Source organism: Vombatus ursinus, unplaced genomic scaffold, assembly GCF_900497805.2.
Source record: "Vombatus ursinus unplaced genomic scaffold, bare-nosed wombat genome assembly UNPS02014770.1, whole genome shotgun sequence".
Taxonomy (NCBI): Eukaryota; Metazoa; Chordata; class Mammalia; order Diprotodontia; family Vombatidae; genus Vombatus; species Vombatus ursinus.
In genome coordinates this window covers 22,462,649-22,478,696 of record NW_020954548.1, presented here as the reverse complement: position 1 = coordinate 22,478,696, position 16,048 = coordinate 22,462,649, and positions in this window count along the sequence as shown.

The following is a 16,048-nucleotide window of genomic DNA, read 5'->3' as shown; positions in this document are numbered from 1 at the left end:
GTGTGTGTGTGTGTGTGTGTGTGTGTGTGTGTGTGTGTGTGTGTGTGTGTGTATAAGAGAGCTACATGAATAGTTCTAAAAATAGTGGACCAGAGGTACAGGTGTCAGAATTCAAACAGCGGTCACAGTGTGTGGTGAAGGTTTTACATACTGCTCTAGGTTACTTGTGGGTTCCATTTTTAGGCCCAGCAACAAAGTCAGTTCTGTAGGCTTTAGTTCAATACCTACTGTTCTTGAGCCAAAACAAAGTAGAAAGAACATTAGATTTGGAGTCGTGGGACCTGAGTTCAAAGCCCAGTTCTGCTATTTACTACCCATGGCAAGTTTTTAGTCTCTCTGGGCCTCAGTTTTCTTACCTGTAAAAGGAAGAGTTTGGACTAAATGACCTCTAAGGCCTTTTTTAGTTTTAAATACCATCAAAGGGCCAGAAGGAAAAAGTGATGCTAAGGACTATCAAATTTTACCATCCTCCCTACTACTACACCTTTCTGCCCTCTAGGACTTTCCATCTGCCCAGTAGCTGCATCTAAAAGACCTCTAGACCTTGACATACAACCTACTGCTGATTTCTATGAACTGTTAAGTCTTTTCATCAATCTTGTATCCTAACCCTCTTATATCTGTTGTCTCCTCCAATGGATCACTTCTCATAGGATTTAGAACTGGAAGAAATTTTAGAACCTCTAGTTTATGGATTATTAACCCTTCTTGTATGTGTCATGGACCCCTTTGAAAGTCTGATGAAGCCTGTGGACCCTTTCTCAGAATAATGTGATCTTAAATGCATGTAATAAAATAAATAAGATCACAAAAGAAACCAATTATATTGTAATGCAGTAATCAAACTATTTAAATGAAGAAGTGTATGGATGCCAGGGTAAGAATCCTTTCAAGTGCAATCTTCCTTCATCATATTTTAAGAATGGGAATGTAAGCTCCTTGAAAACAAGTTCTGTCTTACTTTTCTAATTGTATTGCTTAGCACAGTATTTGGTACACTGAAAATTCTTAATAAATGCTTTTTCATTCATTCATTCTTTCATTCACTCATTATTTCATCTTGATGAAGCCATAGTTTCTTCCCTTCTAGCCAAAAATATTAAGCCTGGGGATGGAGAGAAAAATGCATGCTTTACCTTTTCTTGTTTTAAAACCATCTGTTTCCTTTCCATGTCCTGATAGGGTCATAATGAAGCCATTTCTTCAGCACATCATTTTTTTTTTCCAGTGCCCATTTTCATAGAAATGTATTTCACCCTCTGTATCCTAATGGAGAGTCTTTGTGAGTTACTGTGACCAAATTTTCATCACTCTCTGGATTCCTTTGTGATGAGCCTCTCCAAAATTAGCAAGGATGGTCCTTGGGCATTAAACACCTTTAGTCATCCAGTCCATACTATGAAGCCTTTCCAGTTTGGTAGGACTGCCATACTGTCATAGCGTTGGAGAAATCAGAGATTCCCTTGCAAGTCATGATGGTACACTGATAAAAGACTTTATAAGAGACATTTTATGTAAAAGGTAAAGTATTTCTTTAAATATAAATTCATATTTACATATATATATATAATTTTTTACAAGTTTTCCCTCTTACATGCCTCAATTGGGGAATATCTGAAAAAGCTATGATATATGAATGTGATGAAATGTTTTTATTTGCTATCGTTATTGTTGTTTGTCCTTTATTTTTGAAGCATACCAATGACATCACAGGGTGATGTCTTGACTTACATGTGAATTGGATTTAAGTGAGGCAGAGTTGCGCAAAGTCATCAGCCTCACTTTCTCTTTCAGACTCATCGAAGTCCAATGGCAAGACAAAAGTCAAGACAACTGGTAGTGACTCTCAATGAAGTGGATGACCTTAGCATCTTTGATGTCTGACCAGGCTCTAAGCACTCCATAGGACCTGCTTCAGCTGCCTTTATGGCCTTTGGAATAAATTGTTCTCATCTGCCCATTCTGCCAGGGGAAGTCTTCACATACTTGGGGTAGACATCCCTGTAACTCACTGTCCGTTACTGTTGGTTACCCTCAACCTGGTTTAGCCTGTCTGCTGAGACAGTTTTACAAGGGTGTGGGTGCTGTGCATGCTATAGCTTCTTGGAGCCATAGATGAGAGCTGGATGACAAGTGGACACCAAAGGTGGATGAGTAGTTCTGAAAAGGAGTCAGCAACCTTTCACACCAGAGATGCTACTCCTACCTAAACACATCCCATGCTACTGTGCTGTAAGAAATGATGAGGGGGATGGTTTCAGAAAAACCTGAGAAGACATATCAACTGATGCAAAATTAAGTGAGCAGAACCAGAACAATTTATACAATACCATAAAGATAATCAACTGTGTAAGACTTAGTAACTTTGATCAATACAATGATCCACCACAAAGCCAGAGGATGGATTCATGATATAAAATGTTATCTATCTTCAGATAGAGAAATGATCATCTCAGAGTGCAGGCTGAAGCATATTTTTTTCCTTCTGTTATTTTTCTTGCCCCCCACCCCCACCTCAAACATAGCCAACATGGAAATGTTTTGTGTGACCTCAACTGTAAAACGGGTATCATATTTCTTGTCTTCTTATAAGGTGGAGCATGGGGAGAAGAAAGTAAGAGAATTTTGAACTGAAAATAAAATAAAAATTTTTAAGGTTTTCCTTCTAAAATAGAGAAGATCTCCATGAATTAATCCATAGTGAAGAGAGTAGACTAGAATAATTTATAAAATGACATTATAAAGAAAAATAACTTTAAAAGACTTTAGAGTTTTGATCAATGCAATGAAAAACCATAAGTCCAGAGGACTAGAGATGCTATTCACTCCCTGCCAGAGAGGCGATGAACCTAAAATGCAGAATGAGACAGATATTTTTAGAAATGATCAAGGCGAAAATTTGTTTTACTACACTATGGATATTTATTATGAGAGTTTTGTTTTTCTTTTTTATTGTTCAATGAAGGAGGACAGTAGGAGGGAGAGAGAATAAATGCTTGTAAAATAAGTAAATGATAATTGAGATGTTTCCTTTCTAGACCAGCTCCTCTCTCATTCCAATGGTTATTGTCATTTTAATTATAACATCAGAATTTATGAAATGTCTACCCCAAGAAAAGGGGAAGAAATAGATATGATGAGGAGATTGGGAATTTCCCAAACAGAAAAGTATAGGGCTGGTATAGTTTTTGCCCCATATAACCCTTATTCTTTGACCACTAAAAGATTTTAGCTTCTGCCTTTCTAGGGCAAATTTGTCATTGTTGTTGTTGCTGTTGCTTTGGGTGGGGCTGTCTATAGCATACTTCATTTGAACATGTGTGGTGCCGAGCTCAGTTGAGCTCTCCTGGAGGAAGCCCAGACTGAAAGTCTTGTGATTTGAGATCCGGAAGCAATTCCTTTTTGCTCCCTTGGGCCTGTGTGCTTCCCTCTACCCCATAAAAGGGTGTTGAGTCAAAGAGAATTGTTGACTGAGCGAGGAAGACAAGAAGAACATCTTTAAGCAGTATTGTGGAATGGAGAGAGAGAGAGAGAATCAGTTTCCATACTTGGGACATCAGGAAAGAGAGGAAGAATAAAATGAGAGTAGAGGTTATATCTCCCTTTAAAGGTTACTATGAATTTTTGATTATAAGGGATGACTCTCTGGGAGGGGAAAAGGAAGAAAGATACAGGGAGAAATCTAGGCTTTGTAAAAACAAAAAAAAAACAATAAAAATCTATTTAAAAAAATTAAGTCTACTGTGTACTGGCTTTTGCTGCCAAAGTGTTCATTCTTCTTCAACATCTAGAGACTAAGGGATCATTAAGGGGATGGCTTCATCATTCTAAAGCCCAAACTTTTCAGCCGTGAGCCACATGCTCTAATGGGACGTGCTGTAGCCAGAGCAGATCAAAGTTAGTAGATGGTGGGCAGGGGAGGCAAGATACAGGGCATTACCTCTATTTGGTCGTAAGGAGGTAGAGGAAAGAGATGAAAAGACTTAAAACAGCCAAGTGTATGACAGCCTAGAGGAAATCAGCTTTGACCTGCTCATTTGCTGTTCCAGGCCATGTAGACTTTCAAACCCGAGGCTGTCTTTAGACATGGCATTTGATGATAATTTCCATTCAGAAAGCACTTCAGTTTCCCAAGCCCTTTCATATCTTCTGTAAAATCTTGCCCATTCAAAAGGCAAGGAGCCAGAAAAAAATGGAATTAACTGAATTCAGATTATTCAATGTCTTTATTAAAAGAACAATAGGGAATCTTGTCAGCTCAGGAATGGAAGTTGCTTCAAATTATGTGCTAATTTGAATAAACCAATATCAGTTTAATGAGATTTTCCTGTATTTCCTAATTTATCCTCATAGAATTTTTATTGAAAATTTTTTCACAGAAGTTGTCTGGAAAGCAGATAGGGTCAGGTATGATCACCTCCATTTTATAAAGGGGGAATTCTAGGGTGGAAAGGTACAGTGCCATGCCTTGCCTAAAGACACAAGCCAAGCAAATCTTAGACAATAGGTCTCTCCATTTGTTTAGCACTTCTAATTTCGTGGAGTATTTTCACAATTATTATCTCACTTAGCTCTTGGTGGGAGGAAAGTAAGTGTGGGAATCATTATCCCTGTTTTACAGATAAGGAAATTGACACTCAGAGAAATAACATGACTTTATTAGCTAGCCCTGACAGAATCGAGCTAGAACTCATATCTTTTGGTGTTTAGTTCAGTATTCCCTCTTCTAGGCTATCCATTATGTGTATTCAATCCCATTAAAAAAAATAAAGTAGTGAGAAGAATGCCATACTATAGGTGCTGAGGAAGCTACAAAGTTTAGATAAGATGGAGTCTCTGCCACCAGGGTGCAAAGTGTCTAGTAGAGGGATAAGAAAAAAGCGCAGATAACTATAAAATGCAACATTATTTGACAAATGTATTGGAAGGAGTTGGAACAAAGAAGACCATGTTAGGTCCAGTGTGGGGGAAAAGTCTTTCTCACCTGGGGTTGGGGAAGACTTCCTATTTCTACTAGAGTATTTTATTCACCCCAAAAGTTATAGCAGTCTAGCAAAGGACTGGTTCTCACTTAGCCTTTCTATTGAAGTCATTTTCCCCTTCTTTCTAAGGTCAGGCCTCTTCTTTTCTTGCTCTTCTCTTTGCTGGATGATTGTTTACCCCAGCTGGTGTGATCGGATGCTTTCTGACAACAGTAGCAGAGGGCTGATGTTTCCATTCTGTTTGGTTAGGCAAGGTTCTTGGTCTGTGACAATCTGCAGAGAGCACACATTATTACTCACAAGCCTGTGGAAAGGCAAGGAAGGAAAGAAATATTTCTCAGACCCCGAGAGCCAAAAGATCTCTCCTGAACGGTGGTTAGAGGGCACTTAGGCCTGAAAAAAAGAAGAGGGACGGGGATGGAGCATTTAACCTTATGCTCTGTGCAAATAGCACATGGACTCCAGAGTCAACCTGGGCTCTTCTATTTACTACCTATGTACTTGTATAACCTTATGCATATCATTTATCCCTTCAGGGCCTTGGTTTTCTTTTATCTGTAAATGGTGTGGTTGCACTAGATGACCTCTAATGTCCCTTCCAAGTCTATGAGTCTCTAATTCTGTGGGACCATTTGGAAATTAACATATTCTACCTTGTATGATTGTATAGCTTTTTCTGTTTATGAGTTGTCACCCAAATTAAATTGGGAGGGCAAGAACTGTATTTTATTTATCTTTTGTCCCCAAAGCCTATTACAGTACCTTATAAGGAGTAAAAACAGCTTCAGAAAATGAGTCAGTATAGCATTGGAGAAATCAGAGCATGATAGAATCTTGAGAGTTAGAGTTGGAAGGACCCATAGCGGCCATTGAGACCAACACCTTCATTTTATAGTTAAGGAAACTGAGGTACAGAGAGGTTAAGTGGAGTTAAGTGACCTTGTCCAAGGTCATACAAGTAGTGAGAGAGGTTGTTTTGATTCCAAATCCAAAGATTCTATGATTCCAAATCCAAGGTTCTTTCTACTGTATCATGATATCTCTCCTGAATTTGAATTCTTACTCTGGTACTTGTTACCTGTATGACCTTAATCAAGTCACCTTTAAACAAGTTAACTTCTATGGACTTTAGTTTCTTAATTTATACAATGAAGAAATTAGATGAGGTGTCCTTAAAGGTCTTGTGATTCTGTTTGTTGATGATTAATATAATGATCTTCCAAATACTCTGGCCTCCTAGTTCATTGCCTTCCATAACTCCCATGTCCTCCATCTCCATTCTACCTTAGTCTCCCACAAATATGAACACACCTTACAACTCATCACCCCTCAAAACTATTTCACTTCCAAGATGTTAAATTTTAAAATTCTCTTCTGATTATAAACTGCTATTCTTCTATCTAAACCTCTAAATCTCACTTCTCCTATGCCTGGTTTTATGTCTTTAGAATGATCTCCAATCTTGCTATCTCTCCTTATTCTACTCATCCATAACTCCTGATCTAGCCTTACTTTATCCCCTTTCCCATCTTGACCCCATAGCTAACTAGTACATTGAGGAACTATACTCCTCTCACATTTCTTACCTTTTCATCCTTCTGTAGAGTGGATAGAGTGCCAGGTCTGGAGTTGGGAAAACCTGAGTTCAGACTTCAGGCACTTACTAAACTGTGTGACCCTGGGCAAATAACTTCATCCTGTTTACCTCAGTTTCCTCATCTGTAAAATGAGCTGGAGAAGGAAATGGCAAACCACTTCAATATCATTGCCAAGAAAACCCCAAATGGGGTCACAAACAGTAGGACACAACTGAAATGACTGAACAACAACAAATGTTTTTATAAAGCACTTACACTTTTCCTTAAGCTCCCACCTATGATCCCAACCCCATTTCTCAGGCAATAACCTCCCCTTTTATAGTACTAAGAAACTATAGGCCAACTGTCACGAGCTCCTTTATCTTCCCTCCTCCATCCTTCAAAACTTCTCTTTATATTCAATCATCCTTTTCTCCTCTCCTCCAGTGTCAGAAAATAAGGTGAATCTACTGACCAAAGTTAATTCCTTTTCTTGTGTCCCTTGACCCATCTCTTCCAACATCTTCTAGGAGTTTGGCCCATTGATCATTCTCTCCTCACTTATCTACAGTCTTGTGCTAAATATTTATTAGGTTCTTTGCTGCTACCTAGAAATATTTCAGGTGACTCCAAAGCTTTAAAAAAAAAAGAAACTTTATCTTGCTCCCACCTTCCCCCATTGCCTCAAGCTTTCCTATTATATCTCTTCTCCTCTTGCCTGGTAAATTTCTAGGAAAAATAGTTTCAAGTCCTCATCATTCACTCATTCCTCAGCCCCTTGCAGTTTAACTTCTGACTCCATCACTGCATCAAAACCGCTCTTTTGAAAGTCACCAGTAATCTCATAACTGCTAAATCTGATGGATTTTTCTCATGCCTCATCTTCCATGACCTTTCTACACTATTGACCACCCTTCTCCTACATATTCTCTCCTCCTTTGTCTACCATGACACTATTCTGTCTTAGTTCTCCTCTTATTTGTCAAGAACTCTTCTTGCTCTCCTTCAATGGTTAATCATCTTTCTTTCACCCTCTGAGTACAGGCATCTTTCAAGGCTCAGCCCTGGCCTCTTTTCACTACTTACAGTATTTGCTTTGGTAATCCTATCCACCTCCAAGGATTCAGCAATCATCTGTAAACAGATTAATCCCAAATCTAGATATGCAGCCCTAATCTCTCTCCTGTACTCCTTTCTTGCATTTGGAGTTACTTGCTAGCCACCTCCATCTGAAAGCCCCACCAGTACCTCAAATTCAGCACATCCCAAACTGAATTTATCATCTTATTTTCCTTGAAGACCCACTAAACCATAGCTGACTGAGCTTTAGGGACACCCAGTCAGACACTAGTCCAAGAAGGGTTATGCTGGAAGCCCACTAAACACTCTCTGAGAATACAGCAAATCAGATGTAGGAGTACCCATATACATACATATATATGTATGGGTATGTATGTGTATATATGCTTTCAGTATACCTTCAAAATGACCTGGGCCTTTCACTCTCATGTGTAAGTTCTATGGCTTTTCAATGATATGTGAGCAGTATTCTTGTTGTATTCATATAGTCCATCCTTGTTGTATTGGCATATCTTCAATGGTACATGAGCAGTCACATGGTGCATTTTATGTTTCTTTATAAAGGGCTTTTTGAAGTCCCTAACAAATTATAATGTAATGTGACACATGGACCAGATAATAGTACAGGCAGAAGGATTCAATGGCTGTACCCAAAGAGTAGTCATTAATGGTTTGATAACAACCGAGAAGTCTCCATTTATTGGCCCAAGCACATGTGCTTGACTCTCAGATATTTAACATGGCTAGCAGTGACTCAGACAAAGATGTAGATGGAATGATTATCAAATGTGCAGATGACAGAAGGCTTATAAGGGCTAGAAAACACTTTGGATGGCACAATTTGGATTTTTAAAAAAATCTCTTCCCTGAACTTGCACCCCAACATAGAAACCTGGGAATTATTTCTTATTCAATAGCTCAGGGTTGTGTGCCTAAAGTCTTGTCAGAGACCTTGCTAATCCACTTGGCTCCTCTCTCCTTCAGGAAGCCCCAGAGGTCAGTCCGTACAAACTGGTATCCCTGCCATAACTGTCCTTCTCCCCTCCTCCCTTGATCTGAACCTCCCCAACATAATCTCTTGGTAGAAGGGAAGATAGCACATAGGCATGAAAGATCTAAATACTTCCGTGGCGATCTTTTCTCAGTTATGACCATAGCTAGACCTCAGTATTTGATGAGCTAAGTGAAGTTATAGAAGCAGTATTTATACAGAATAAATCCCTATTAGAAGGAAAAGACTTTTTAAGCCACTCATCTGAGGATAAATTTCCTCCATTTTCAAGATATCTAAGAGATGGAAAAATTCCAAAGGAATAGAAATAGGACAATAGCAGTTATTTATATAGTGCTTTAAGGTTTACAAATATTTTCACATTTTATCCTCAAAACAACCCTAGGAGGTAAGCATCCTCATTTTATAAATAAGGAAACTGAAGCAGATTAAGTGATTTGCCCAGAATTACATAGCTAGTAAGTATCTGAGGTTAGATTTGAACTCAGGTCTTCCTGACGCCAGGCCCAGTATTTTATCTACTGTATTATTTAGCTGTCTACTAAGTCACGGATGGTAAAAGTGACTGAGAAGACATCACCAACTACTGATACTCTGAGTACTTTCTCTTTTCTACAAAACATTATGAGAATGTTTTGTGTGTACACATTGGGGTTTTCCTAATGAAAATGAGAGATGGGAAGAGGTAAGCATTTGGCAGATTTTCTAAAGTAGATGGCATCTTCACAATGACACAGTTGGCTAAGAACTATTAGTGAACATAAAGTCTAGCTGTATCAATTATTTGCTGATTGTCAAAAATTGCTTTTGACTTGTAACGACAAATTGAAGCCCAAAACGCTCCCCTCAAACATGCCATCTCCCAAATAAATGTTAAGATTGTGTAAGGCTACATGTTTCATGTGATCATAACTTTGTCGATTTCTCAGCGAAGTATCAAGATCAGTGGAAACACAAAAGCAGTCAAACTTCACCAAAGTTGTCCATCAGCGTAGGTGCATATGGAGAGATCAAAGGGAGAGTTGGTTCTTTGTTCCTCCCAGTAGAAAAGCACTGGGTGCCACTGAAAGGTATGGTTTGTTTTTTCTAATTTGCTATGGTTCATTAAGACAATGCCTCACGGCCTGATGGACCAAGTGGCCTGTGCTTGGGTTCAAATTACAAGGTGCTGGAAGTAATTCAAGAGACTTATAAGGTTGGAGAGGTTCATTAAAGGACACACAGGCAGAATTAGTTATAAATCAGTAGCCTTGATGTTTATTTTTTTAAGCCTAGAATATTCTTATACTAGCCTCCAGCTTTGTGCACTTTGAAGCATGGAGGTACGTGGGTATGCAGTAGACAAAGTCACTTGGCAACATATTGGATACTGTAGAACCCCACTCAAAGGAAAGAAGTTAATACCCCAGAAAGGATTGGATAGAAAAATACTACTGGTATCTTCATGATACTTCCTGGGAGAGTGTTGCATAAGCCACCTTGGGGAGAGGAAGGAAACTAAGAGAAACTTATGGCATGAAGGCAATGACTTTCCTTACGTCTGGATGGGGTCTTCGGGAGCTGAGGACAAATGGTACTTTTCTGTGACACTGGGAATTATGGCCTTAGGTTTTCCTGTAATTCCTGTCCATGGGCTACTAATCTTCTGCAGTCTTTTATAGACAACTTTATAGGTGGCAAGATTGGTATTTCTATATTTAAATATTGTGCAATCGCTTACCTTCTTGAAGATCAAAATCAACATACATCATTGATTTCTTTGGCAGTGATGATTCAGCTATGGTTGTACTGGCACAATAATAGCCTGCAAGGAAAAAGCAGCCTTGGTAGTAATCTATACATCCATTCATAAGAAAGTAATGGGAGCACCAGAGTACTGTAAGTAGAGGCAGTATGCAGTGCTAAAAAGAGCTATGGACTTGGAGTGAGAAAAGCTATATTCAAACTTCAGTTCTTCCATCTATTACCAGAAACAAATCACTTTACCCCCCGAAACTCAGTTTTGTTATCTGCAAAATGGGAATGACAATACTTCTACTACCTACTTCACAAGATTGTTCAGTCAATCAACAAGACTTTATTAAGCACCTACTACAATGTGCCAGGCACATTGGTACAAAGTACAAAGGTGGTGCCGTGGATAGAGTGTTAGACTTGCAGTCAAGAAACTGTGAGTTCAAATCTTGTCTTATACACTTCCCAGTCATGCAACCCTGGGCAAATCACTTCACCTCTCTCAAATCAATTTCCTCCTCTTTAAAATTATGATGATAACATTACTTACCTCTCAGGATTATCATGAAGATCAAGTGAGATAATGGAGAGAAAGGTCTTCACAAACCTTAAAGCACTAAATAAATGCTAAGTATTAAAAAGAATGGAACAATCTCTACCTTTAAGTTGCTCATATTCTATGTGTATATAAATATATAATGTAAATTAATACAAATATACATCAAGTATTTCAGCACAAATAGGTTGAGAGGGAGGGCATTAGCACTTGGAAAGATCAAGAAGGACTTCATGCAGAAGATATGGCATGAATTATAGATTAAGGGGAGAAAGGGACTTTATGAAGCTGAGGTAAAGAGGAAGTGCATTGGGCATTGAATAGTCTAGTCCATAGGCTTGAAGATGGGAAATGAGTGTCATGGGTGAGAATCAATAAGAAAAGTGATTTGTAAACCTTAAAGTGCTAAAAAAAAAAAAGCTACTATTGTCTTTATATGTTGAGGATGTACTGCTTTAATTTCTGCCTTTGGGTAAGGGGGCATGTATATGAGAGAAGTCCAATGACTACCAAAAGTGTGGGTAATTACCCTTCAAATTAGTACTCTGTTCTTTTAATGGGTCTATAATTTCATCAAAATGGGAAATTCCTTTAATGAGACAGATCACAACAAATCCACACCTCAGTCTGGGAAATTCTTATCCATATCCTCCGATACATTCTCTATAGGTAGTCCTTCCAGTATGATAGGAACCTTCCTTTACCCCTCACAATATTTCATGTATATAGATGGAGTCAGTGAGATACCCAGCGTCCTCACCAGATGACTGCACCCTACCCCTTGTTTTCTAGTAATGCAACTCTCTTACGACACCTTTTATGCTGCTTCTCTGGCTCCAGTCCTGGTTGGCAAAGTGTTCTAGCCTAATCATAATGACCATGCAACTAAACTAAAATCTACCTAATAAAGATATAGCCTCCAGTCAAAGGCCTCTAGAAGAGAAACGAGAAAGCAATCAACCAATCAAGAAGCATTTAAGCTCCTGCTGGGTAGCAAAAACTATCATAGGTGCTGGAGTAGTAAGTACAAAAATTTCTACTCTCCTTGAGCTTATGTTCTACTAGTAGATTTCATATTTATAAGATAATAGGAACTCTTTGTATATCATTATAAAGATCACTATCAAATCATACTATAATACAAATTATTAACCCCTTTACATTTTGGACTTTTGACAGTCTGGTGAAGCCTATGAGCCCCTTCTCAGAATAATGTTTCTAAATATAGAAAATAAAATACATTGGATTACAAATTTTACCCAGGGTTCAAGCCTGGTATATTTGCATAAGACTCTTATTATTGATCAAGAGATTAATTAACTACTTGATGTTGCCTGTCTTTTTGATGAGGCAGTTGGCATGAGAGTTTGAGAGAAGAGACATCTTTGTTTTTGCTATGAGAGAAGGCACATTTGCTTCGAGATCTTCTTTAGAGAGAACCCAAGGGAGAAAGAGAAAAGACTCTGGAAATTAGAAATATGCTAAGAGGCCGGCTTCCCCCCCACATGTCTGCCCTTCAAAGTTTGCTCTCATCCTCTTTATATTTTTTCCCTAAGGAGGGTCTGGAATCCTATGTTTCAAAGTAGGAAGAAAGAAGGCTTCCTCTCCTAAGCTCTTGTACCAGCTCTTCCCCCCAAGTGACAAGAAGAAACAAGTAATCATTCTTTCATACGTTCTATCTATTTTATTCAAATACACCAGGCTGGAACCTGGGTTACACAAAGGAAACCAATCATATTGAAATGATTATCAAAGCACTTAAAAGTACATTCATATACCCTAAATTGGGAACCCCTGCCTTAGAAGCTGTTGAATCCACCCACCCTCCCATTTCACAGGTGAAGAAACTGAGGCTCAGAAAGATGAAGTGACTTGTCCTGACTCATGTAGCTAGTAAAGGTTAACTCGAACCCAGGTATTACTGACTCCAAGTCTAGTTCCCTATCCATAATGGGATCAAACTCAAATAGAAACAGATCCTTGTGGCTGTGACTTAGAAATCACAAATTAACATTATCTATGTTGTACTTGTATTTATTTTGTTAAACATTTCCCAGTTACATTTTAATCTGGTTCCTGCCCCACTGAGGAGTTTTGCTGGCCCTGGCAACAGTTTGACACTTCTGCATTAAACCACACTGCCCCTCACCACTCTACCAGAAATTGTTATATAATGTACATATTTTGTAGGGCATGCTCCCTCATTTAAACGAACCCAATCCAAGTATGCTGTCAACTTGTACATAGTCTGTTACCTCTAGTGGGTCATGTTCCATGCCCAAGGCTAAGGTGACAAGAGAAAACTGCCCAGACAGCAGCAAGCAGCATGCTTATTCCAACACGCAAACCACACCTAACAGGAGGTTGTTTGTCAGAAGCACTCAGTAATGGGAGTGCACTGCAGAGACACTTTAATTAGACAATAGAAGGTTTCCATTTGCATTAGCCTTGATTTTGGCCCCTGGGCATCACTTCATCTCAGGCTAGGGTTTTTAATATTTGCCTGAGGTTTATAAAGCACACACCTCTGAGGAAATTACAATTAATTTCTTTCTAAGCTACTTCATTACAAGGCCAAATAGTGACCAAAAAGCTTTTCCATAAGCTAAAAGAAGAAACCACTTTTACCTCTGCTCACTGGGTTCATCAGCCCAGTCCGGTCCATCTCAGACACTGAGTTGCCATTAGAAGGCAGGAGTTTCCAAAGCATTGAGCACAAAGGCACATACATCCCTCTCGGTCAGTAAAGGTTATATCAGCTATAAAGATCACATAGAAATAGTGCACCTCTTTAATGAGGCTATGTAGCAGGTGAAGCTACAAATTCCAAAGAGATGACAGGTTACAAATTGGGTGAGGTGCCTTTGGCCTGTTTGGCGAAGGAGAACCAGGGTCTGGAGAGGGGTTGCTATTTAATACTAATTTCAGATTATGATAATGCTATCATGAAAGGCTCAGTCCAAGAAAATCCAAAGAGGCTTTTGGGCAAAGGAGTCAATTGTGTCTCTTTGCCCCCATGATTATTGAGTGATTCACTTGATTCTGTCAGTGGGAATGATTCAGAGTTACATCTCTGCTGATCACTGCAAACATGATCACCAAAGGTACTAGAAATCAGATCTTGACCATACAACGGTCATCATGCCTAGGCAAAACAGTCAGAGATGCATGGACTAACCCATGCAACCATCCTTTGCTGTGTCTTCCCTCTCTTACTTCAAGGAGGACTACTTGGAAAAAGCAAGTCACGGAATCAAACATTTCATGTTAGAAAGAAACTCAGAGACCATCAACTCTATCCCTATCACTTTATAGATGAGGAAATGGGAAGCTCAGGGAAGATGACTTACTCAAGGTCACACAGGTAGTAAGTATCAAAAGCGAGATCAGAAGCAATGTTATAGGAGGACTGGAGAAACATGCTAGCTGTCACCATAAGGGTCATAGGTTTCAGAGAGAGTGGGGACTTAGGGAACATCTAGTTTACCCTCTTCATTTTACAGAGGAAGAAATTAATGACCAGGGAATTGTAACTCAGACATAATTCAATTCAAGAAACATTTTTTATGTACAGGATATAAAGACAAGAAAAATGAAATAGTCCTTGCCTTCAAGACTCTTAAATTCAACATAAACACAGATAAAGAAGTGTAACGCAATTTGAGAAGGGAGGACATTAATAATTTGGGCAGCGGGTAGTGTCAGAGTCAGCTTTGTGGAAGAGGTAATAACTGAAATGAGCCTTTCAGAAAGAGGAAAAGAGTCAGAGATGAAAAGGAAGTTCTTTCTCAACGCAGAGGATGGCTTGTGCAAATGTGTGGAGTTAGGAGATGCAATGGTAATTTGGCAAAGAACTAATACCATATAACTTAGCTAGAACAAAAAAGGTATGAATAAAAGTAGTGGGGTAAGTCAGTATAGTACAGTGCAGTGGCTCTGGAGTCAGAAGCTCTGGGTTCAAGTCTCACCTCTGCTCCTGACATGTGTGACCTTGAGTAAGTCATTTGACCTTCCTGGGCTGCAGTGTTCTCATCTGTAAAGTAAAGGGGCTGGACCAGGAGGCTCTGAGCTCCCATCCAGGTCTAGATCTGTGCTCCTCTTGTCCTATGATTCTGGCTACAGTGGGGCCAGATTGTAAAAGGTCTCTTAAATTAGAAATTATGAGAAGCCAGGGTTTTTGAGAAAAGGTGAATGTCCAGATCTTAGCAAAATTATTTTAGTGGCCACATGGAGGATGTATTAGATATTGGATAGACTGAAAGCAAATAGAACAGTTAGAATGCTATGACTCTAAGTCCAAATGAGAGGTGATAAAAGCCTGAATTAGGGTAGAGAGAGCTATATAAGAGGAGAAAAAGGGACATGATTGATAGACAGACTTGGCAAATAAGTGGCTATGGAAGTAAGGGAGAGGGAAGAGTTATGGATGACAGTTTACAAGCTTGGGTGAAGAGAAAATTTTCACATACCTTCAAAAGAACAAGGAAGTTGGGAAATGAGATGAGGTTCAGGGGACAAGAGAAAATACAATAAGTTTTGTTTTAGGAATGCTTAGTTTATGATTTCTACAAGACATCAAGGTAGAGATGGCCAGTAGGTAGGTGTCAACATGGGACAAGAATTCAGGTAAGAGATTGCGGTTGTATATATAGAACTGGGAGTCACTTCACAAGTTTTTAATGAGGGAAATACTTCGTAAATCTTAATTTGATATACAAATATGAATTACTGTTATTATTGAATGTCTGAGTAGCTATCATAATTCCACCCATGGGAGCAGATTAGCTCACTAAGGAGGAGAATGTAAAAGAAAAAAGAAAAGACCCAAGGTAGAATCATGGGGGACATCCTCACATAGGATATTGAAAATGGGTGATGACCCAAAAAGGAGATGGAGAGGAAATAGTGAGACACATAGGAGGAAAATCAGAAGAAAGCAGCATCATAGAAGCCAAGGAAGGAGTATCTAGCAGGACATGGATGGCTGATAGTGTCAAAAACTACAGAGAAGACATGGAAGAGGGGCAGCTTTGTGGTACCCTGGATAGAACACCAGCCCTGGAGTTAGGAGGATCTGAGTTCAAATCCAGCTTCAGACACATCGTAC